The 22,180-nt window shown below is 46.8% G+C and overlaps 4 non-coding genes across 4 annotated transcripts; 2 read left to right on the top strand and 2 right to left on the bottom strand.

Annotated features, from left to right (window-relative positions):
* Positions 1-816: 816 nt before the first annotated feature.
* Positions 817-889, top strand: TRNAF-GAA. The gene has a single exon. It is a non-coding gene; the product is annotated as a tRNA-Phe (tRNA).
* Positions 890-5,951: 5,062 nt separating this feature from the next.
* On the top strand, positions 5,952-6,024 carry TRNAF-GAA. Its single transcript has one exon. It is a non-coding gene; the product is annotated as a tRNA-Phe (tRNA).
* Positions 6,025-18,717: 12,693 nt separating this feature from the next.
* Positions 18,718-18,790, bottom strand: TRNAF-GAA. The gene has a single exon. It is a non-coding gene; the product is annotated as a tRNA-Phe (tRNA).
* Positions 18,791-20,210: 1,420 nt separating this feature from the next.
* TRNAF-GAA lies at positions 20,211-20,283 on the bottom strand. The gene has a single exon. It is a non-coding gene; the product is annotated as a tRNA-Phe (tRNA).
* Positions 20,284-22,180: the final 1,897 nt, after the last annotated feature.

Here is a 22,180-nt window from a genome sequence, read left to right as displayed (position 1 = left end):
ATTTAGAACATTTAGATGGGAAAGTTTCTCTTATTTTTTGATCTCAAATCATTTACATTTAAGCACAAATTTATCCCCCAATCATTTCTAAATGGATTTCTTTTTAAAACAATTTAAGACAGGGAAAATTAGGTGTTGTTGGATGCATACTGGGGAGCACAAGTCTTATTTATTGGAGACGCAGCAATGAACTGCATATGTTACATAATTATATAGAAGATAGCAGAATTGCAGTGTTCCGAAACAAAAAGTGCCAGCATTTGGAAAGAAGAGGGATGATTTGAGGCAATTTATGTAGTTTAGAGGGATTTAAATGTAGTTAAACAATTGCACATTTTGGTGCAATGTCTGACATAATAGTCCAAGAGACCTGAAAGGTTTTCAAGTCTGTTTTCCATGTCAGCTTCCCAGCTGATGCTCCACAGGGCAAACTCTTATTTATGGGGTGAGGCTGCTCCTGGCCTGGGTTTCCTGAGATTTGTTCTCTCTTGCTTTGTTGTGTGCTCAGTCACACCATTCCAACACTGGAATGGGCTGCCCGGAGAAGCTGTGGCTGCCCCATCCCTGGAAGTGTCCAAGGCCAGGTTGGACGGGGTTTGGATCAACTTGGGACAGTGGGAGGTGTCCCTGCCACTGACAGGGAGTGAAATGAGGGGATATTAAAGGAGATCTTGAGGGGACCTTCCAACCCAAACCATTCCATGGTTCTTCTTGGAGGAGTGTTGGGCAAACTCAGCAAACTCATGCTTCGAATGGTGAAAGTCTGAAATCTCATTGTGTTCCAACAGGTTTTAGGAAACTCTGAGCCCCAGCAGGGCTGAAGTAGCTCAGCTGGGAGAGCGTTAGACTGAAGATCTAAAGGTCCCTGGTTCAATCCCGGGCTTCAGCAGACTTTTCCTGCACTTTTGTGCGCCCAGGCCTGGGCTCTGTGCTACAGGACAGGCCTGCACATCCAGGACAGAGTCCAGCCCAGGGCCAGCAGCACTGGGAGCCGCTGGAGGGGACAGGAGCATCTCAGCTGCGGGGAAAGGAGGAGAAATTGGGCCCCGTGGCCTTGAGAGAGTGTGGAGCTCCCCTGCTCTGAGATATTCCCAAGTGGGAATATGGGCACCTGGAAATGGTCCTGGGCAAGGGGCTGTAGGTCCTGCTTGAGCCGGGCTTCGGAGCAGGGACCTCATGGAGGAATTTTGGGAATATTTCAGATCAGGAATTCCAGAATTTGTGAATTCTGGGATTTGAGAATATTTGGGAATATTTTGGATGGGAAATTCCGTGATTTTGGAATTCCTGGGAATATTTTGGGATCAGGAATTCTGGGATTGGGAAATCTTGGGAATATTTTGGATGGGGAATTCTGGGATTTGGGGATTCTGGGATTATTTGTGATCCTAATTTCTGGGATTTGGGAACTTGGGGAATTTTTGGGCTGGGGAATTCCCAGATTGGGGAATTTTGGGATTCAGAAATCCTGGGATTTGGGAATTTTGGGAATATTTGGGATCAGGAATTCCAGAATTTGGGAATTCCAGGATATGGGATTTTTGGGAATATTGGAATTGGGGAATTTTAGGATTTGGGAATTCCCGTGAATCTTTGGGATCCGGATTTCTGGGATTTGGAAATTCCGGGATTTGAGAATTCTGAGATTTGGGAATATTTGGACCTCAACCAGTCTGAGTCTGTGGAAGAGGTACAGGGTTTTACAATTCCAGTATTTTAGCAAAAATCGTGATATAAAGGGATTTTTGTTCCTTCCACTGCCTGTTCCCAGTCCTGTGGCATGGACTGCCCTGTAAATTGGGCGTAATGTTGAGCCACTGATGTGGGGGGCTGCTTAGACTGGAGTGAGTCCAGAGGAAATCACAAAGATTATTAGAGAGATAGAGCTCCTCTCTTATGAGGAAAGGCTGGGATTGTTCAGCCTGGAGAAGAGAAGGCTCCAGGGAGATCTCAGAGCCCCTTTCCAGGGCCTAAAGGGGCTCCAGGAGAGTTGGAGAGGGACTTTGGAAAAGGGCCTGGAGTGTCAAGACAAGGGGGAATGGCTCCAAACTGACAGAGGGCAGCATTAGATGGGATATTGGGAAGAAATTCTTGGCTGTGGTGGTGATGAGGCCCTGGCACAGGTTTCCCAGAGAATCTGTGGCTGCCCCTGGATCCCTGGAAGTGTCCAAGGCCAGGCTGGACAGAGCTGGGAGCACCCTGGGATAGTGGAAAGGTCAAGATCATTGAGTTCCAACACCCCCACCTGCCCCATAGTGGGGGTGTTGGAACTCAGTGATCTTGAAGGCCCCTTCCAACCCAAACCATTCCATGATTTTATGTTCCTTTGAGGACAAACACTGGTGCCTGACCACCTCTGCCAGGCACCTTTCCAGGCTTTGAGCAGCACCAGCCACAGCTGCAGAGCCATCATTGCCAGCAGAGCTCAGATCCTTGCTGGAATTAATGGTTTGAGTCTGCTTAATTAAAGGTTTCTCCCCTTTGCCCTAAATGTTAATCCCTTCTCCAGCCATGGAATTGCACAGGGGCTCTGTGAGCTCACTTCTTGGTATTTTGTGTCAGTGAGGCACTGAAAGAGGGACTGGATCCTCCTCCCTTCAGTGTTGCCCTCTCCCCAGAAAAGCAGAAAGAATGCTTTGACATCACATTCCATAATTGTCTTCTTATGAGCCCTTGCAAACACCTTTATCACAGAAAAAAAAAAAAAAGAATTAAAGAAATAACTTCTGAACTTCAGAGAAAAGGAAAAAGAGAAAGCCTGGCTGAGACAGCTTAAAACTCATGATTCATCAAGGGTAGAGATGAGATGAGACCTGAGAAAGACCTGCTCTACCCCCTGTAACACATCTCTGAAAAATGAAAGTGGCAGGGATGTGGTGGTGAGTGATACAGCCATGGAAAAACAGGTGTGAGTGCTGGGCAGACAACACAGTCAGGGAATACAACAGTCCCTGGAGACCAGGAGAGGCTTGGCAGCTCATTCCTGCCCACTCGCATGGTTATCCATGATTTGGAGTGACTGCAGGGGGCTGCCAGGTGGGAACTTGATATTTGAGATATTTGAGATATTTGAGATATTATCCCTTCTTTTGCAGAGCCACAGTGTGTATCCAGATGGATCCAAGTGTGGGTGCTGCAATGCAGAGAACTTGTCTAGTCCTTCATTTGCAAAATCTGCAGCTAAGAAAACCCCCAGAGTCCTGGTCCCTCCTGTGGCAGCCCCTTATTCCATCTCATTTCCTGCTTGGCTCTCCATGATCCCAAAATCTGGGATCATTTCCTCTCCAGGCAGACTGAGCGCCAAGAAGGACAAAAACGCTTCAGGAGCTCTGGGGATTGCTGAGATTGGATTTAAGCAGGAAATAGAACGAATTTCCCAGGGCAATCTCCTGCTTGTGGCCCGGATGCCTGGGAAGAGGGAATGGATTGACGGAAGAATGGTCGTAAGGCTGCAGAAAAGAGGGACTGACGTCAGAGCTCCTCATTTCCATTTCTACGTCACCTAGCAACACTCCAGTTAAGGACTGAACTTCCGAGACGTGGATTCCCTGGGAATTTTCCCATTAGGTGGCACCACTGGCCTTGGGAAGGCTTTCATCTGCTCTGGCTCCGTCCAGCCAGATACAGCTAGATCCAAATGTGTTGATCTCCCTCCCAAAAATTCAGAAACAGCTGAAAACGGATCAGATTTGTGAAGACTTATAAATGATGTGGGTTGTTTGTTGTAATTAATTTGGAAAAAAACTTTTGATAGGACCCAGCCTATCTTTAATACAGATTCTGGAAATCCGTATTAAATACAGCCCCATAGAGAGACAAAATAAATAATCTGGAAATACAGCCCCATAGAGAGACAAAACCTGGCTGCTCTTGGCATGAATTAAATTATCCTGAAGGTCCTTTCCAACCCCCCAAAAATTCTGTGATTGGGTCAATTGTAGAGATTTGCCTTTTTGGCCTCAGAGAAGTAGGTGAGATGAATCCTACCCCAGGAACCTTTTCAAAATTGCTGTGTTTTACAGAAAAAATGTCATGCCAGATCTTCTCTTGCGGTCTTTGCTCCCTGTCACATGGATGCGCCCACCTGGCCTTCCAGGAATTTGGAAATCATCACTGCTGGTAATGCCAAACAGCTCACAGCTTCTCAGGGAAGAACAAAACAGAACTATTTCACAGAATTAGAGGCTCTGATTCAAGATAGGCATTGGTCTGTTTTGATTTGCTTTCAAAGACAGAATCTTTGAAGAAAAATTAAGCCTGGAGCAAGTCCACACTCCAAACATTAAAAACTCTTCAAAGCAAAGCTTTACATGTGAGTAAACACTTAGGATAGACTCCAAAATAATCAGCTAAGAAATCATCTGGCTGTGCAATTCTCACTTTCCTTCAGCATCCAAGTGTGGAAAAAAATACCAAGAAGAGTGTTCTGTTCCTAAAATCTGATCCAAGATGTACTTGTAAGATCCACAGTAACTGAGCTCAAGAAATTGCTCCTTTAAAACCCTTCTGCAGATAAAAATAACCTGCTCTGAGCACACAGCCTTGGTTTGGGGATGACCTTGCAGAGGATGCAGTGCAAGATTTCTTCCTCATCCTCTTTCATGGACAATAGGAAAAAACTTACTGGGGTCAATGGCCAGCTTCTTTCTTCTTATGGATGCTGAGGTCCTGGTGGAGATGAGAGACACAACAGGAGAGACAAGGATGGCTCATTCCCACTTCAGGGCTGAGGCCCAATTACCCTCCTGTGGCTCCAATTAATTCCTGGACAGCACTGTAGATCCCTCTCATACCAGCAGCTCTACCAGACACAAAATGGAATTGGTTTGGGGAATTTTTTGGGGTTATGTTGTCTGTTGGCTGTGGTCTTTGTTGGCCCTGGATTTGTTACGTTATTTTTGCACTTTTTTTTTTGATGCTTTCAAAAGCCGGATCTGGAATGTTTTAGGTCACATAGAGGAGACAATTTCTAAGTCAAGAAGCAGAAATTCTTTAGCTCATCTGTCCAAAAATGGTCCACCTGTCAAGCACAAAGATGCTGAGACCCTCAGCCACCCATGACCAGTTCCTCAGTGACCATGGGTGGGATCACCACTGGGATCCAGGGCTGGAAGGGTTTTTGGAGAAAGAAACCCACTTTGGGAATGATCCTGCTGCCTGGGTATTTCAAAAGATTCTGTAGCCTAGTTTGGGAGCCTGAGATATCAGGAACTGTTATCTAATAAATGTCAGTGAGGAAATATCAGCTGCTGTCAAGCTGAACATTCAAACCCAGATTAAATATATTTCTGACACCTTTCACTACCAGATTTTTAACAGACATGGAAAACTTGCCGCGCGTTCCACATATGTATTTTGGGAAGATGTGAATTTGAAGCTGGTGAAAGATGGGAGATTGTCCTGGGAGCGAATAATTTGCAGGATAAGCTGGTGGGCTGGGCAAACATCTCCCATATCACTGCATGAAGATGCCTGGTTCCCATTCCTTAGGTGGAGAGAGACAGATTGATGTGAAAAGATTAGCCAGGCTCCATGGATAATTCCAGATCTTTCCGTGGGATCTGTGAAAAGGTGTCAGGAAATTCTGTTCAATGCTACTGCTCCTGGCTGGTTCCCAGATCAGGGCTGCTGTTTAATTCCAGATTTAGCTGTGTTTTATCACAGAATGCCAGAATGTTTCATGTTGGAAAGGGCCTTAAAGATCATCTCTTTCCAATCCCCTGGCATGAGCAGGGACACCTTCCACTGTCCCAGGTTGATCCAAGCCCCATCCAACCTGGCCTTGGACATTTCCATGTGTCTTGAGCCATTAATTCTGATCTCAGTTTGTCTCTATCCTGTTCCCTGAAACAATTCTTTCATTCCCAAGATAAAGTCAACCAAAGGCTGCCTGAAAATGCTGAAAAGTCATCGTTTCCAACAGGTTTTGGGAAAACCTCAGCCCCAGTAGGGCTGAAGTAGCTCAGCTGGGAGAGCGTTAGACTGAAGATCTAAAGGTCCCTGGTTCAATCCCGGGCTTCAGCAGTTTTCCTGCACTTTTGTGCGCCCAGGCCTGGGCTCTGTGCTACAGGAGAGGCCTGCACATCCAGGACAGAGTCCAGCCCAGGGCCAGGAAGGCGATCACAGCATCACAGAATGGGTCAGGCTGGAAGGGACCGCAGTGGAGTCATCTGGTCCAACCTCTCTGCTCAAACAGGGCTGTCCCAGAGCACAGGTCACAGGACTGTGTCCAGAGGGTTCCGGAATATCTCCAGTGAGGGAGACTCCCACCCTCTCTGGTCTCTGTTCAGGGCTTGGTCACTGCACAGGGAAGAAGTTCTGCCTCATGTCCAGGTGGAATTTCCTGGGATCAGTTCCTGCCTGTTCCTCTTGTGCCATTGCTGGGCCCCCCAGAGCAGAGCCTGGGCCCTGCTCAGAGCCCTCCCTGCAGACAGGGACAGACAGGGATGAGGTCCCCTCTCAGCTGTGTCTCCTCTCCAGGCTGAACAGCCCCAGCTGAATGTAATGAAAGGACTGGAGCCTCTTTTTTATCACAAAAGGATGAGAGGGATTGGTTACCCCGAGAGGTTGTGGATTTTCCGTTCTGAGAAATTTTAAAATGCCACCTAGCTGTGGCCCTGGGTGACTGGCTCTGGATGGCTGTGCTGGAGCAGAGGGTTGCACTAGAAAATATCCAGAAATCTCCTCCGACTCTTCAGCAAGTAGAGGACAAAGACAAAATTTTATGTTAAGGGCAGGGAAAAGCCAGGGCAATGTCATCCTCAGGTTTTTCCATCAGTAGTGTCCACCTGGCCAATCTGCACCATCATCCTGGCTGACCAACCAGCCAACAGAGATCTGGGATCAAGATTAGGGTGTCAGAAGAACCCGACCTACAAATGAATAAAACCAAATTTAAACACTCCTACCCTTAAAATATTATCAAGGTAAAGTCCTCCTCTTTCTATTTTTCTTTTTTTTTTTTTCCTTTTTTTCTGAGTCAAAATAATAATTCTAATAGCACAAAGCGACTCCTTAAAATTGAACTCCTCGCCTGCTCTGAAATCCCGGTGCCTGTCATCTGCTGCAGGATCTGCAGCGCAACGTCACACCCAGAGCCCCCAAATAAACTTCCGCTCTCGTTTCAGGCACCATCTGTGTCCCATTTCTGCAGTGCCTGGCAGAGATTGCTTCCCTTCTATGGAATGTTCCTTTCCCCTTGCCTGAGCTGCAGACTTCGGAGGTGGAGAAGTCGGCGGGTGGAACGGATCCCAGCTCCGCGCGCTGCGCTGGCTGTCCTTGGGTGCTGGGATGATTTTGGTGTTTGTCTCCTGTCAAATGGCCTCAAATCAGGCTCAGGGCAACCCAAAGAAGAGGTGAAGATAACATTTGTTCATCTGGCTGCAGGGAATGGGAGAGGCTTCACTGGGGTGTTAATGAGGGTGGGAGTGGTGAGGTGAGGAAGAGCCAAGTTGGGGATAATCATGGAGGGGTCCAAATGCACTGGAACATGGAACTGCCCTGGGTCCCAGAGTCACAGAACCACAGAATCACAGAACTAGAGAACCATAGAATAATCTGACTTGGAACAGACCCCCAAGGATTGTCCAGTCCAACTCCTGGCCCTGCACAGGACATCCCAACAATCCCACCTTGTGCCCAAGAGTGTTGTCCAAGCAGTCCTAGAGCTCTGTCAGGCTGGTTCTGTGACCACTGCCCTGGGGGGCTGTTCCAGTACCCAACCACCCTCTGGGGGAAGAACTTTTTCCTGAAATCCAACCTAAACCTCCCCTGACACAACTTCAGGCCAATGCCTCAGCAGAGATCAGTGTCCACCCCTCCTCTTGCTCTCAGGAGGAAGTTTTAGACTGTGAGGGGGTCTCCCCTCATTCTCCTCTTCTCCAGCTGAACAAACCAAGTGCCCTCAGCTGCTCCTCACACAGCTTCCCCAGGATGGGGTTCACAGTCTTGTCTTCCTCTTATGCAAATCAATTGAACTTTAATGCATAACTCAGGCAGATGCAACCCAAACAGCTAATGAAGAGCCTTGCCTTGGGCTCTCCACCAAACCAGCTGAATCTCTGCCAATCCCTGTGCCACAGTTTCCCTCTCTGCAGCACTGACACTTCCCTTCCTGAAGAATGGGAAGAGCCAGCTTGCAGGTGAAAGTACTCTGTGTTCCCAGCTTGTTTTCTTGTGTTATCCCAGCACGTGTCCCCAGGGATGATGCTGGATTACTCATACACCTCTTGAGTCCTCTGCTTCTCTAATTCCTTTTATTTGCAAGAATTAGGAACAGTCATGCTATCCAGGAAAACACAGCCCTCACAATGCCAGCAACGGCGTCACAGAGCTGTGCTTGGCAGGCTGTTCCTGAGAAACTCCTGGGACTTTCAGGTGGCTTCACCTCCAAGCGGGGCGGAAATGGGGAGGAGGGAGTGATTAGAAAGGAGAGGACAGATCGTCTCAGAACACTGCAAGATGAGGTAAATAATTAGGAAACCATGTGGGAAAACAGGTGTTTCAGAATCCTGGGTCACATTTGATACAGAACTTTTCAAATAACCAGGAAAGGCTTTGGGATTCATCTGGAAAGGGAAAGGCTGCTGGAGATGAGAAAAACTTGGAATATTTTGCCTATCACGGCAAAGATTAACCAGGTTGAGTGTCGATGTTGATGTGGATCTGGAGGCTGTAAGGATGAGGAATTTGTGGTAGACACAGAGGTCAGCATTGTAAGGAAGGGGTTTAAGCTGGTTAAGGAAGTGAAAATTCCAGGGCTCATACCAGTCAATACAGGGCAGCTCTCAATGAGCTTTTTCCTGTCCTCCAGAAAGACCAACAGATGCCAGAAGAGGCTTGTAGGGACTTCTAGGAAAAGGGTTTTGCCATGTCCTTGCTGGGAACCACCTTCCCATCCCTGATGTTCATTTTGCTGCACAACCTTCTCTGTTGCCACCATGGCTGATCCCTCTGAGGATGCTCAGGTCTCATTAGACACAACAAAGTGGATGAAGAAGGTGTGATGAATCAAATCCTTCTCCTCCCCATTCTCTTTCCACTATTAGTTTTTAAGTGTGAATTTTTTGGTTTATTTTCTTTTTTTTTTTTTTAGTGAAAAGCTGAGCCACAAAATTCAGGGGTTTAACCTGCTTTTGAAATTGTATTACCCTCTGACTTTGAGTTTGTAGCCCCAAACTCTGACATGGGGAGCTATGGTTCAGTCTTTATTTTGGTTCTCCCAGCTGCCAAAACAAGAGGTGTTCAGACATCTGTTGCCTTGGTGCTACCATGTTTAATAACCCTGGTTATTAAATCAATAGTCCTGGGTGTGAAGATTTTGTTTAAAAGTGTTAAAACACTTTCTTGATCATTTTGATAACTTTTTGTTCATGGGCTCTGCTTCTCATTGTGGACACTTGCACATTTTGGCAAGAGAAGTGGCCATCACACAGAAGCAGGGAAAAGAAAAAAGATAGTCCTAAATCAATCTCCGGCAATTTGAATTGATTTAAAGCCCTCTTTATTCCATTCCTGCATTCACATGGAGACCCCCATTCCCTCAAATCCCAGTTATAAACGGGCTCACTGGAAAGTTTCATCATCACAAAGTTTTAATCATTATTGAATCATTATGTCAGGAATAGTGTGGCCAGCAGGACCAGGGCAGTGATCATCCCCCTGTACCCAGCACCTCAAATCCTGGGTTCAGTTCTGGGTCCCTCATGGTAAAAAAGACACTGAGGGGCTGGAGAGTGTCCAGAGAAGGGAATGGAGCTGGGGAAGGGTCTGGAGCAGCTGAGGGAGCTGGGAAAGGGGCTCAGTCTGGAGAAAAGGAGGCTCAGGAGGGACCTTCTCTCCACAATCCCTGTGATAGGAGGATGGAGGAAGGTGGGGATTGGTCTCTTCTCCTAAGAAAGGAGGAATGGGACAAGAGATAACAGCCTCAAGATGCATCAGGGAAAGAATTAGGTTGGATATTAGGAAAAATTTCTCTGTAAGGGTTGTCAAGTGCTGGCACAGGCTGCCCAGGACAGTGGTGGAGTCTCCATCCTTGAAATTACTTTAAAGCTGTGAGGATGTGGCACTTGGGGACATGGCTTAGTGGTGACCTTGGCAGTGCTGCATTGATGGCTGGACTCAGTGATCCTAGAGGTCTTTTCCAACCTAAATAACTCCATGATTCAAAGCACCCAAATTCATAAAAAGCCATGGTAGAGAGGGAAAAACATCAGTAATCTCATTTTTCAGCCCATCCCAACTGTTCTTCTCCCATCCACTACAGCAATAAAATTCCAGGAAAGATGGACATGGGAGGGATATGGTGTTTCCTGGGAGTGACAGCAGAACCCTTCAAACCCAGCAGAACCCTTCAAACAAGGAGTGGGAACAACTCGTAACACATTCCAGAGCCCTGCTGTGCTCTGTCTGTGCCTCCCGCCCACCTGCCAGGGGGAGTTGGGAGGGAAAAGTTCACCTGGAAGGAAAAACAAGCAGTCCCTGGAGGAGGTGAGAGAGGAGGATCTTGTGAAATGCCACAGTTTCCTTCTCAGGAGCTTTCTGGATTTAACCTTATCTAGGGGCATGAAAGGTGGGCAGGTGAGAGGGACAAAGGGCTCAAAGAGGTGTCCTAACATCTTTATCAATTTAGTCCAGAAAGTTTGGCTCGTTTGGATTAAGGAATCTCTTGCATATTCCTCGGGAAGTCTCTCTCTCACATTTTCAAACACTGTTTAATTTGCTGCAGTGTGTGAGACCGACTTTTAACAATTTATCTTGACAGCTGCCAGCCCTGGAATGGGACAAATTCCTCAGCGCTGCTGGAGGATTGATACAGATTTATCTGTGCTGCAGATGGCTGTAGGCACATTTGCAGGTTTTTGTGGGCATTCGGCTCCTTCTCCTGACATCTTCTATCCCAAATTCATAAAAAGCCATGGTAGAGAGGGAAAAACATCAGTAATCTCATTTTTCAGCCCATCCCAACTGTTCTTCTCCCATCCACTACAGCAATAAAATTCCAGGAAAGATGGACATGGGAGGGATATGGTGTTTCCTGGGAGTGACAGCAGAACCCTTCAAACCCAGCAGAACCCTTCAAACAAGGAGTGGGAACAACTCGTAACACATTCCAGAGCCCTGCTGTGCTCTGTCTGTGCCTCCCGCCCACCTGCCAGGGGGAGTTGGGAGGGAAAAGTTCACCTGGAAGGAAAAACAAGCAGTCCCTGGAGGAGGTGAGAGAGGAGGATCTTGTGAAATGCCACAGTTTCCTTCTCAGGAGCTTTCTGGATTTAACCTTATCTAGGGGCATGAAAGGTGGGCAGGTGAGAGGGACAAAGGGCTCAAAGAGGTGTCCTAACATCTTTATCAATTTAGTCCAGAAAGTTTGGCTCGTTTGGATTAAGGAATCTCTTGCATATTCCTCGGGAAGTCTCTCTCTCACATTTTCAAACACTGTTTAATTTGCTGCAGTGTGTGAGACCGACTTTTAACAATTTATCTTGACAGCTGCCAGCCCTGGAATGGGACAAATTCCTCAGCGCTGCTGGAGGATTGATACAGATTTATCTGTGCTGCAGATGGCTGTAGGCACATTTGCAGGTTTTTGTGGGCATTCGGCTCCTTCTCCTGACATCTTCTATCTAATTTCTCTCTCTCTTTTTTTTTTTTTTTTTTTTTTAGTTTATGTTCTATCTCCTTCAAGAGAAGATGTTTGACCCATGTGGGAACTCATGGCTCACCTCCCTGATTCATACAATCACAGAATGAGAGTTTGGGTTAGAAAACACTTTAAAGATCATCCAGTTCCAACCCTCCATGGGCAGGGGCAACTTCCACTTGAAAAGGTCACTCAGAGCCCCATCAAGTCACTTGGATTCTCCATCAGCACGTGCACAAGCTGATAAATCATATTTCTGGGCATATTTTCTCTTGCTGTCAGGTTCTGCTCCTCTGTAAAATCATCTTTAGGAAGGTCCTTGCATCAAGCTCCAACATCTTGTGTCACTGTGTTTCCAAAGTAGGAACCTTTACAAGAAAAATATTTTCTATATTAATTCTATTTTCTACATTATTTCTATTTTTTATATTGCTCCTTTCTAAGCCAGACACTAAGAAGACTTGAGACAACAATCTCTGTACAGGCCATTCACTGAAGGGTTGGATTTGATCCTTGTGAGTCCCTTCCAACTCAAAATATTCTGTGATTGTGTGAAATATCCAGAGCTATCCACACATTTTGATGGATGACCACAGACCATCCATAAACTTGGGCTGAAGTTCTGTGCAGGTCCCTCACCTTTACCCCAAAATTATCAGGGGTAGCTGAGAGGTGTTATTCTATTTTTTAGGGAAATCTGACCTCCCCTCCAAACCCTGAGCTAACAGGTTTTTCCTCAGAGAAGAACTAAAATTGCAAAGGCACTGAGTTTTTCATCTACTGTCTATATTGAGAGGCTGGAAGGAAAAAAAAAAGAAAAAGAAAAGCAGCTCAACTTAGAAACTTCAGCTCCAAGTTTCAAGTTAGAGGTGATGATCTGAGACCTGAAGATCTAAAAATCCTTGGGCTGAAAAAAAAAAAAGTGCCCTCAGTGCATTTTCAAGCCTTCTACTCCTGGTTTTATGTACATCTGCTCTTGGTTTTTATTTAAAGGACTGGCTGCAAGAGTAGGGATCTTGCAGGTTAAATCTGGAGCTGAGGGAAAATCTGAGCTCTGCTTTTGGAAGCTTTCAGGTGGCTGCAAACCCAGCTCCCCTCAGCACATCCACGGCCACCCTTCAGGATCTTTGATGACTTCAAAACCAGCAGTTGGTGAAGCTCAGCCCAAGGAACAAAAACGCTGCTGCCGTTTTCTATGCGGATTTTATGGTTTATCCAAAGCCCGTTTCACTTCTCCTCCTCCTCCTCCTCCTTAAAATTCTCCTTCTCTGAGGTGCCAAAGCCTCCTCCATCAATTTGTGAGAACTTCTGCTTGAAAACTGGAGCAGAGCATCACCCACGGAACCAGGCTGGCATGAAAATACCGGAGGCAGAAGCTCTGATGAGAAACGACTCAAGGAGTTTCCCCGTGCCAGGGTGAAAGAAATGGGAATATGGAATCAACCCCACCAAAATTCCTGGGGGGTGGGACACCTGCCCTTCTTCTGACCATGGACAGGGATATAGCTCATTTTTTAATTTCCTCCTGCTGTCTTTTAATTCATAATTTTATCCTTTTGCTGCTTGTCTGGGACTTGAAGTGCACCCAAATCTGCTATTTTTCCCCCCATGGGAAAAAAATTACCAATTCAGCAGGTCAAGCTTTCTCCTGAACATTTCCAATTGCTTGGAATGAGGGATGAGAAGGCAAAATTGAATTTCCAATGCAAAAGAGAAGTTTCCAACCCATGTGGATAAGTCAAGGAGGTTAAAAAGCTGATCTAAGTGTAGTTTAAAGCCTTACATGCTGTAGAGTAATTAAAATCACTTCTCTACTGGAACCTCATATTTTTTACATGAAATACTTTCCCGAATTTGCCGAGTTTTTGCCAAGGATGTTTTCAGTGCTGTAGATACTTGCTAGGAACCAAACTGAAATCCACCCACCTTTCTGCATGGAATTTCAAACTCTCCCCAAGCTGTCACCTCCTGGATGCTCCCAGAAACTGCCAGAAGAGTTTTTGCTCCTGTCCCAGCCTGAATCCCACCCTGGGCAGGGGAATAAAAAAAATCTCCATATCTAATAAGCGACAGCAGGAAGCTCCACAATCCTGTTTCTCTCTGCTTTTCTGAGCACAATTTGCATATTTAAATAGGCTACTTCCCCTTGGAATGAGCAGTGCTTCATGTTCTCTCTTTTTCCTCCACTTGCAGCCCGCAGTCACAAATAAAATTAAGGTTTGCTATTCAAACCTAAGAGAAAGGAGAACCCAAAACCCCAAAAGTTAACAGCCCCGTCAATGACCTCATTGTATTTAATTAATCAGCCACACATGGTAAAGCCAAGACCTTTTAAAGGTATTTTGACTGCCTGTTTACTTTAGTACCTGTGAGGAACTGAGCTGGGTCTAAAAAGTATTGTTTTATTCTCCAGTTTTGGTGTTTGATATTCAAAACAAGTCCTGGACAGTTGCTGCATTTGAATGTTCATATTTTATGGTTTTTTTTCTTTTCTTTTTGTTTGTTTGTTTGAGGGTTTTTGTTTGGTTGGTGTTTTAGCCTTTTTTTTGTTTGTTTTTGGTTTTTGGGGGGTTTTTTGTTTGTTTGTTTTTTGTTTTTGTTTTTTTTTTGTTTTTAATTTTGGGGGGGGTTTTTTTGTTTCTTTTTTTTTTTCTTTTTTTTTTTTTTTTTTTTTTTTTGCATGGCACATGCCCACACTCATTTAAGACACAGTTTAGACAGTGACAGAAATCCTAATTCAAATTGCTGGATGACCTGAGTGAAAGAGCCACTCTAATGCCCACATAGAATAAATCATAGAATCCTGGAATGGTTTGGGTTGGAAGGGACTTCAAAGATCATCCAGTTTCACCCCCCTGCCATGGGCAGGGACCCCTTCCACTATCCCAGGTTGCTCCAATCTCCGTCCACCTTCCAGGGATCCAGGGCCAGCCACAGCTTCTCTGGACAACCTGTGCCAGGACCTCCCCACCCACACAGGGAAGAATTTCTTCCCAAATTCAAATCCAACCTGGCCCTCTGTCAATTTAAAGCCATTCCCCATTGTTCTGGCAGTCCATCCCTTGTCCCTCTCCAGCTCTCCTGGAGCCCCTTCAGGCCCTGGAAGGGGCTCTGAGCTCTCCCTGGAGCCTTCTCTTCTCCAAGCTGGACAATCCCAGCTCTCCCAGCCTGGCTCCAGAGCAGAGAAGCTCCAGGTCACATTTGCTCTGTTTAAGTCACCTGCAACATCATCTTCACAGCTGAATTCAGACCCTGTGCTTTCCCAGGGATCCAGAGAACTCCCACTGCTAAAGGCAGGCAGGGATGGGTTTACAGCTCTAAGCTCAGATTTTGGAAAAGCTGAGCCCTTAGGAGCAGCTGGACTCCCCCCTGGATGGTGCAGGATCAGCTCCTAGGTCATGGAATTCTTCTTGAGGCTCCCTGAGGCAAAACTTCTCCTTACCATCAAAAACCTTGGTATTCCCAGGATCCTTCTGGAGTCATTCAGAATGTTTGGTGCCTCAGACCTCGACTCAGCCTTCAGCCACCAAAATGTTGGGGGCCAACCTGAGCTGCTCAGAGGGGATGAGAGAGGGCAAAGCTGAGCTTAAGCTGCTCTCAGAGGGTCTGGCTGGCAGCTCCTGCCTCCCACTGCTGGATCCTTCTCCTGATGTGAGCAGGGGTGGGCTGCATCACACAAAAGTGGGAATTTTCTCCCGTGTTCCCAGCACAGCTCCAAGAGCTCCCTTAATGTCTTTGTGCCTGCAGCAGTAATCTCAGGATTACTGCTCCCAAGGCATGCAAATAATAATCCTCTCTTTTCCCTCATCTTGTAGCTGCCATGTAATTTAGGAAATTAATCTGCAGGGCTGGTATTGTCTTTTTTTGTCTGCATGTGCTGCCTCTGCCAGAGTAAGATCCCTCTGGCACATCCCAGAGTGCTTCCCCAAGGATTCTGGAGAACTTCGCCCAGTTTTCTGAGGGGTAAAACTGAGACATGGGTGAGGGAATTGCCAAATCCAGGGGTGAAACTGAAACATGGGTGAGGGAATTGCCTTTTCCTCGTGCCAGCCATTGGCAGAACAAGGGACGAAGCAGACATGCAATTAACCCAGATATATTAAAGTAGCTCTGAGCGACCTGGTCTAGTGGAAGGTGCCTCTGACTGTGGCAGGGGGGCTTGAATTATGTGATCTTTCCAGTCCCTTCCAGCCCAAACCATTCTATGATTCAATGAAAAAGAAAGCAAAAGAAAAATCACTCTGTGGGAATGTGAACTGTCACAAAAACAATCAGAAAAATTCAAATTTCCTGTGTTTTCTTACTTTTCTTTCTTTCTTTCTTTCTTTCTCTCTTTCTCTCTTTCTCTCTTTCTCTCTTTCTCTCTTTCTTTCTCTCTTTCTTTCTTTTCCTTCCTTTCTGCAGCAAAATATTTTAACCTCCTGCTGAGGGTTTTCCATGTATTTATCTCTCTGATCTTTCCATTCACGCTCCTCATCAGCTCTGGAGCGGTGGGGTCAGGGCGGGTTTGTGAGGATCGATCCCTGCCGAGCTCTTGGCAGCAAAGATGGAGAGGGAAGTTCACAAGGACTGGGGAAAAGCAAACCAGGACTGAAAGCACTGAGAGAAAGAAGCAGAAATCACCAGAATAAAAGGCAGAGAATCAGAGCTGAAGGGCACCGGCAGCGCTGTTTGTGGGGGAGAGCTGCGGGTTGGAGCAGGTACCCGGGGAAAGATGGATTTTGGGATCTACCGTGCTCTGATTGATCGGTGTGGGGGCTCTGGAGGGGTCTGAGCGGGGGTGAGAGGAGAGAGCTGAGTGCGAGGGGGCTGCAGGAGGTGCTGGCAGGGCAGCCGCCCCCGCGCTCCTGCCGCCCACCGCGGTTATTCATCCCGCTCCTTCCCTCGCAGCATCCCCGGGAGCACGGGCAGGTTTTAACCCTTCTCTCAGCCAAATCCAGGGAAACTTGGCAACTTCTGGTGCTGTGTTTCAGCCAGGAGGGGACTGAGTTGTCAGAAGGAGGAGGGGGAATAAAACTTCTCTCATCTCCTCTCAGAGCTGCGCTGTGGTCTCTGGGATTTCTGGATTTCCTGAGTGCTGACACCAGTGGGGATCTTTCCTTTGCCTTCCCACAGCTGTGGGTCAGGCTTGAAACCGATTTCATTGGAGTTACCCACGTGTGCTGAGCTTGTGTTCGAGTCCAACAAGCCCAGATGTCACTGTCACCTCCACGGGCACAGAGGTGCCAGCTCTGGCTGGGCATCCCCTGGTGCTGACTGAGGGCAGAGACCCGGTGAGGAGGGGGAACAGGTCCCCTGCACCGGGTCTAACAGTGGCCAAAGGAAATGGTACTGGTCTGCCCTGGAACCCATCTGGCTGGGCTAAAGCCTCTTCCCCTCTCTGCCCCAGCAGAAGTCACAGAATCGCAGATTCATGGGATGGTTTGGGTTAGGAGAGACCTTACAATCCTGTGGTTCCAACTCCCTCCATCAACACCTTCCGCTAGATCAAGTTGTTCAAGTTGCTCATCCAGCTTGGACAAACATTTCCAGGGATGGGGGGCAGCCACAGATTCTCTGGGAAATCGGTCCCAGAATTTTACCACCACCACCACATGGAAAAATTTCTTCCCAATATCACATCTAACCCTGCCTGCTGGCAGTGGGAAGCCATTCCCTGTGTCCTGTCACTCCATCCCTTGTCCCCAGTCCCTCTCCAGTTCTCCTGGAGCCCCTTCAGGCTCTGGAAGGGGCTCTGAGGTCTCCAAACCTTCTCTTTCCCAGTCTGAATAATCTCTTATTATTATCTCTCTGACCTCTCAGCGTTTCTTCAAAAATAGACCTATTAAATCCAAACCACTTCCTTGGAATTGTTCCTGGCTCCTCCTGTGCAGGGAACTGTGTCTGGGCATTGTCTGGGAGCGCACAGATTGTTGCATTTAAGCCATTTGGGTCACCATCACATCGGTGTCTCTGGTATGGGATTTGTCTCTCTCCTTAGGGCTCAGGCTGCCTTTCTCCAGGGGGATAATGAGGTCGGAGCCCTTCAGCACAGACACTGTGAGCGAACTGTTCTTAAACCTGAGGGCAATATTTGGGATGTTCATAACACCTGAGCTCTGCTTTCATAACAAAACGAGGCCCAAGACACGCACAAAATTTGATATCATTTAATCCCACACATGGACCTTGCAGGGAGTTCTGACCTACTTTGATCCAATTTGGGGACCAGGAGCCTCCTGCCTAATTTAGATCCAGGCAAAGACAGCTGGAGTAAAGGCTAATTTCCAGCTGGTGCATCCCTGAGCCAGATGATCCTGCCTGAGGGCATCAGGTCTGCAGAGGTCCAGCCTGGGTGAGCAGCTGCTGCATTTGTGGCGTTGCATTTGTGGTGTTGTGTTTGTGGTGTCGTATTTGGGTGGTGGCTCTTGGCAGAGGCATTTGCCCAGCAGGACCCCTGGTATCTCTTCAAGGCTTAAGCAGGTGATTATGTTTTTGGTTTATACACCAAAGTTATTTTAAACACATCCTGGTCAGGGAAGTCTTTTCTGGAATTTCTGGATATCAGACAGCCTGATGTCCACAGCTTTTAGAGCACCACTAGGAGGAAAAGGGGGGAAAAAGTCCCTGTCCTGCAATGAAGAAGAGATTGGATGAGCATTCGGGTTGGTCTTGAGAAGGTCAAGGGTTTGCTGCTTCTCACTTGCCTTTTTGGACAACTGGCATTTCGTGTCCTGTCTCTGGTGTTGGTCTGAAGGGCTCCATGGAACAGGAATAAGAAAGGAACAAAGGAGCAAACACAAAGCAGCGTTACTCACTTTGGTGGGGTGTTTGCACATTGAACGCCATAATTTGACAAATGTCAGGGTAAAAATAGGAAACGGTCAGGAAAGAGTAGAAAACTTCATCAGGGAATCATAGAGTACCCTGAGCTGGAAGGATCCACAAAGGTAAAACCATAGAACCATTAAGATTGCAGAACATTTCCAAGATAGAGTCCAAGCTTTGACCCATCAACTAAGCAAGATGCCTGATTGCCATGTCCAGTCATTTCCTGGACTCTTCCGGGGATGCACCATTGATTCCAAGTCCCAAAACTCTGCTGAAGCCCGGGATTGAACCAGGGACCTTTAGATCTTCAGTCTAACGCTCTCCCAGCTGAGCTACTTCAGCCCTGATATCAAACTTTGTTTCCCTATAAACAACAGGTAAACACACTGGAACCCTTCTACTTGGAAAATACAGATTTTGGGGAGAGGGGATGCTCCAAGGTCAGTTGTGATTGATGCTAAAAATAATTTTCAAGGATAAGGGGTTTTTCCTATTCCCCAAACCCAGTTTTGATTTCCTGCTTGGCCGTACACCAAAGGTGGATCAACCTTTCTGCTTCTTCTCAGGGCAGTCCATTCCACAGAATTGGAAACAGGCAGTGGAAGGAACAAAAATCCTTTTATATCACAATTTTTGCTAAAATACTTGAATTGTAAAACCCTGTTACTCTTCCACGGGCTCAGACTGGTTGAGGTCCAAATATTCCCAAATTCTGGAATTCCCAAATCCCAGAAATTGGGATCCCAAGGATTCCTGGGAATTCCCAAATATTCCCAGAATTACCAAATCCCAAAATTCCCCAATCCCAAAATTCCCAAATATTCCCAAAATTCCAAAATCCCAGCATTTCCCATCCCAAATAGTCCCAAAATTCCCAAATCCTGGAATTCCCAAATTCTGGAATTCCTGATCCCAAATATTCCCATAATTCTCAAATTCTGGAATTTCTGAATCCCAAAATTCCCCAGCCCCAAAATTCCCAAAATTCCTGAATCCCAGAATTCCTGATCCCAAATATTCCCAGGAATTCCAAAATCTCAGAATTTCCCATCCCAAATAGTCCCAAAATTCCAAAATCCTGGAATTTCTGAATCCTAAAATTCCCCAATCCCAGAATTCCTCAGCCCCAAAAAAATCCCAAAATTCCCTAATCCTGGAATTCCCAAATCCCAGAAATTAGGATTCCAAATACTCCTGGGAATCCCCAAATCCTGGAATTCCCCATCCAAAATATTCCCAAAATTCCCAAATCCCGGAATTCCCGAATCCCAGAGTTTCAAAATCCCAGAATTCCCCAATCCCCAAACTCCCAAATTCTGGAATTCCCCAGCCCCAAAAATTCCCGGGAATTCCAAAATCCCATAATTTCCCATCCAAAATATTCCCAAATATTCCCAGAATTTCCCATCCCAAATATTTGCAAAACTCCCAAACTCTGGAATTCCTGATCCGAAATATTCCCAACATTCTTCCATGAGGTCCCTGCTCCGAAGCCCGGCTCAAGCAGGACCTACAGCCCCTTGCCCAGGACCATTTCCAGGTGCCCATATTCCCACTTGGGAATATCTCAGAGCAGGGGAGCTCCACACTCTCTCAAGGCCACGGGGCCCAGTTTCTCCTCCTTTCCCCGCAGCTGAGATGCTCCTGTCCCCTCCAGCGGCTCCCAGTGCTGCTGGCCCTGGGCTGGACTCTGTCCTGGATGTGCAGGCCTGTCCTGTAGCACAGAGCCCAGGCCTGGGCGCACAAAAGTGCAGGAAAAGTCTGCTGAAGCCCGGGATTGAACCAGGGACCTTTAGATCTTCAGTCTAACGCTCTCCCAGCTGAGCTACTTCAGCCCTGCTGGGGCCCAGATTTTCCCAAAATCTGTTGCAACACTATGAGATTTCAGACTTCTGGCACTCAAGCTGGCTCAGTGGACACTTGACCCTTTTTGATATAAAAACACCTGGCCCAAACATCAACTTTCAGATGCCAGAAAGGTCAACAATTATCAAAGGTGTTCAAATGAGAATGGCTGTGGTGGATAAATACCCAAGACTGGAATTATTCTGACAGCCACATCTGCAGTGGTAGCACCCAGACAAGCTGATCTGCATGGAAACATGGAATGGTTTGGGATAGAAAGGATTTGAAAGGACCAGTTCTACCTCCTGCCACGGGCTTGGACACATTCTGCCAGACCAGGCTGCTCCAAGCCTTATCCAACCTGGCCTTGGACACTTCCGGGGATGGAGCAGACACAGCTTCTGTGGGAAACCTGTGTCAGGGCCTGACCACCCTCATAGGGAAGAATTTCTTCCTAATATTCAGTCCAACCCTACCCTGTGTCAATTTAAAGCCATTCCTCGTTGTGAACCCCAGGATGAGGTGAGAGATGAGAATTTGACTCCAAGTTCTCAGAAGGCTGATTTATTATTTTATGATATTATATTAAGAGAAAATTGTATACTAAAACTATACTAAAGAAAGAGAAAGTATCCATCAGAAGGCTAAAACAAGAATGAATAATAAAAACCTGTGACTGACCAGTCCTGACACAGCCGGATTGGGATTGGTCATTTAATTAAAACAATTCACATGCTGAATAAACAGCTCTCCAAATCACATTCCAAAGCAACAAAACAGGAAGGAGCTGAAGCTTCCTAGCCTCCCAAGAAAAGAAATCCGAGTGAAGGGATTTTTCATAAAATATCACAGTGACAATTGTCCCTTGTCCTGTCCCTCCATCCCTTGTCCCAAGTCCCTCTCCAGCTCTCCTGGAGCCCTTTAGGCACTGGAAGGGTTCTGAGGTCTCTCTGGAGCCTTCCCTTCTCCAGGATGGACATTCCCAGCTCTCCCAGCCTGGCTCCAGAGCAGAGGAGCTCCAGCATTTGGGAATCAATGGCCTCCTTTGGATTCTCTCCACATCCTTTTCAAGTTGGAGGCTCCAGAGTTTTCTCAGAGGCTGAGCTAATCTGTCCCTCCACAGAGCTGCCATCATCCCTGTCCTGATGGCTCCCAGTGGGTGACAAGGATCCATCTGCAGGTTCTCCCTAGGAAAGGGAAGATGTGGATGCCTGCCTCACTTACACTTGGTTCTGCCTTTCCAGCTGGTGCCACTTTTGCTTCAGCAGCTTTTTCCTTGTCAAGGAAAGTGGCTTCCCACCAGCTTTCCTCAGACAGGAAGAAATGATCCCGACATGGAAACTGTGGTATTTGACAGCCCACTCTTCCTCACTGGAAATACTGAAGCTTCAGCTGGGCACAGAATTCCTGTGGAAAGCTGAGCCGCGCTGCCACTTTGCAAATGCTCAGCAGTGTTGGTGGAAAGGAAGAAGTGAAGGATCTGATAAGGAACAGGCCTTGATGGAAGTGCTACATTGCAGTTAAATTAGAAGTTTGAGGAGCTGACTCACTGGGAACTGGGGTTTTTCAGCTGGTGGAACACCAGGACTGGAAGTCTGTGGGCAAAGTCACCAGAAGTCAGACTTGTGGAGCCAGTTTGACGAGTCACATGGAAGAAGCTGGAAGATCAGATTTTTTTCTTATTGAAGAGGAAGAAATTAAAGCTGTTGTTGCAGCTCAGTTCAGACCTCAGGGCTGGAGCTCTGTAGGGAGAGAATGAAGTGGAAGGAGGAGTGAAATACTGGGATATCTCCTGTTGTCCTCTCTCCCCTGTGCCATTCACCCTGGAAAAAAAAACTATTGTGTCATTCACATCTTGATTAGTCTTTGGAGTGTTTTTTGGTGCCT

The sequence above is a fragment of the Geospiza fortis genome, unplaced genomic scaffold (assembly GCF_000277835.1).
Source record: "Geospiza fortis unplaced genomic scaffold, GeoFor_1.0 scaffold517, whole genome shotgun sequence".
NCBI classification, from domain to species: Eukaryota; Metazoa; Chordata; class Aves; order Passeriformes; family Thraupidae; genus Geospiza; species Geospiza fortis.
This window is presented reverse-complemented; position numbering and strand designations above follow the sequence as displayed.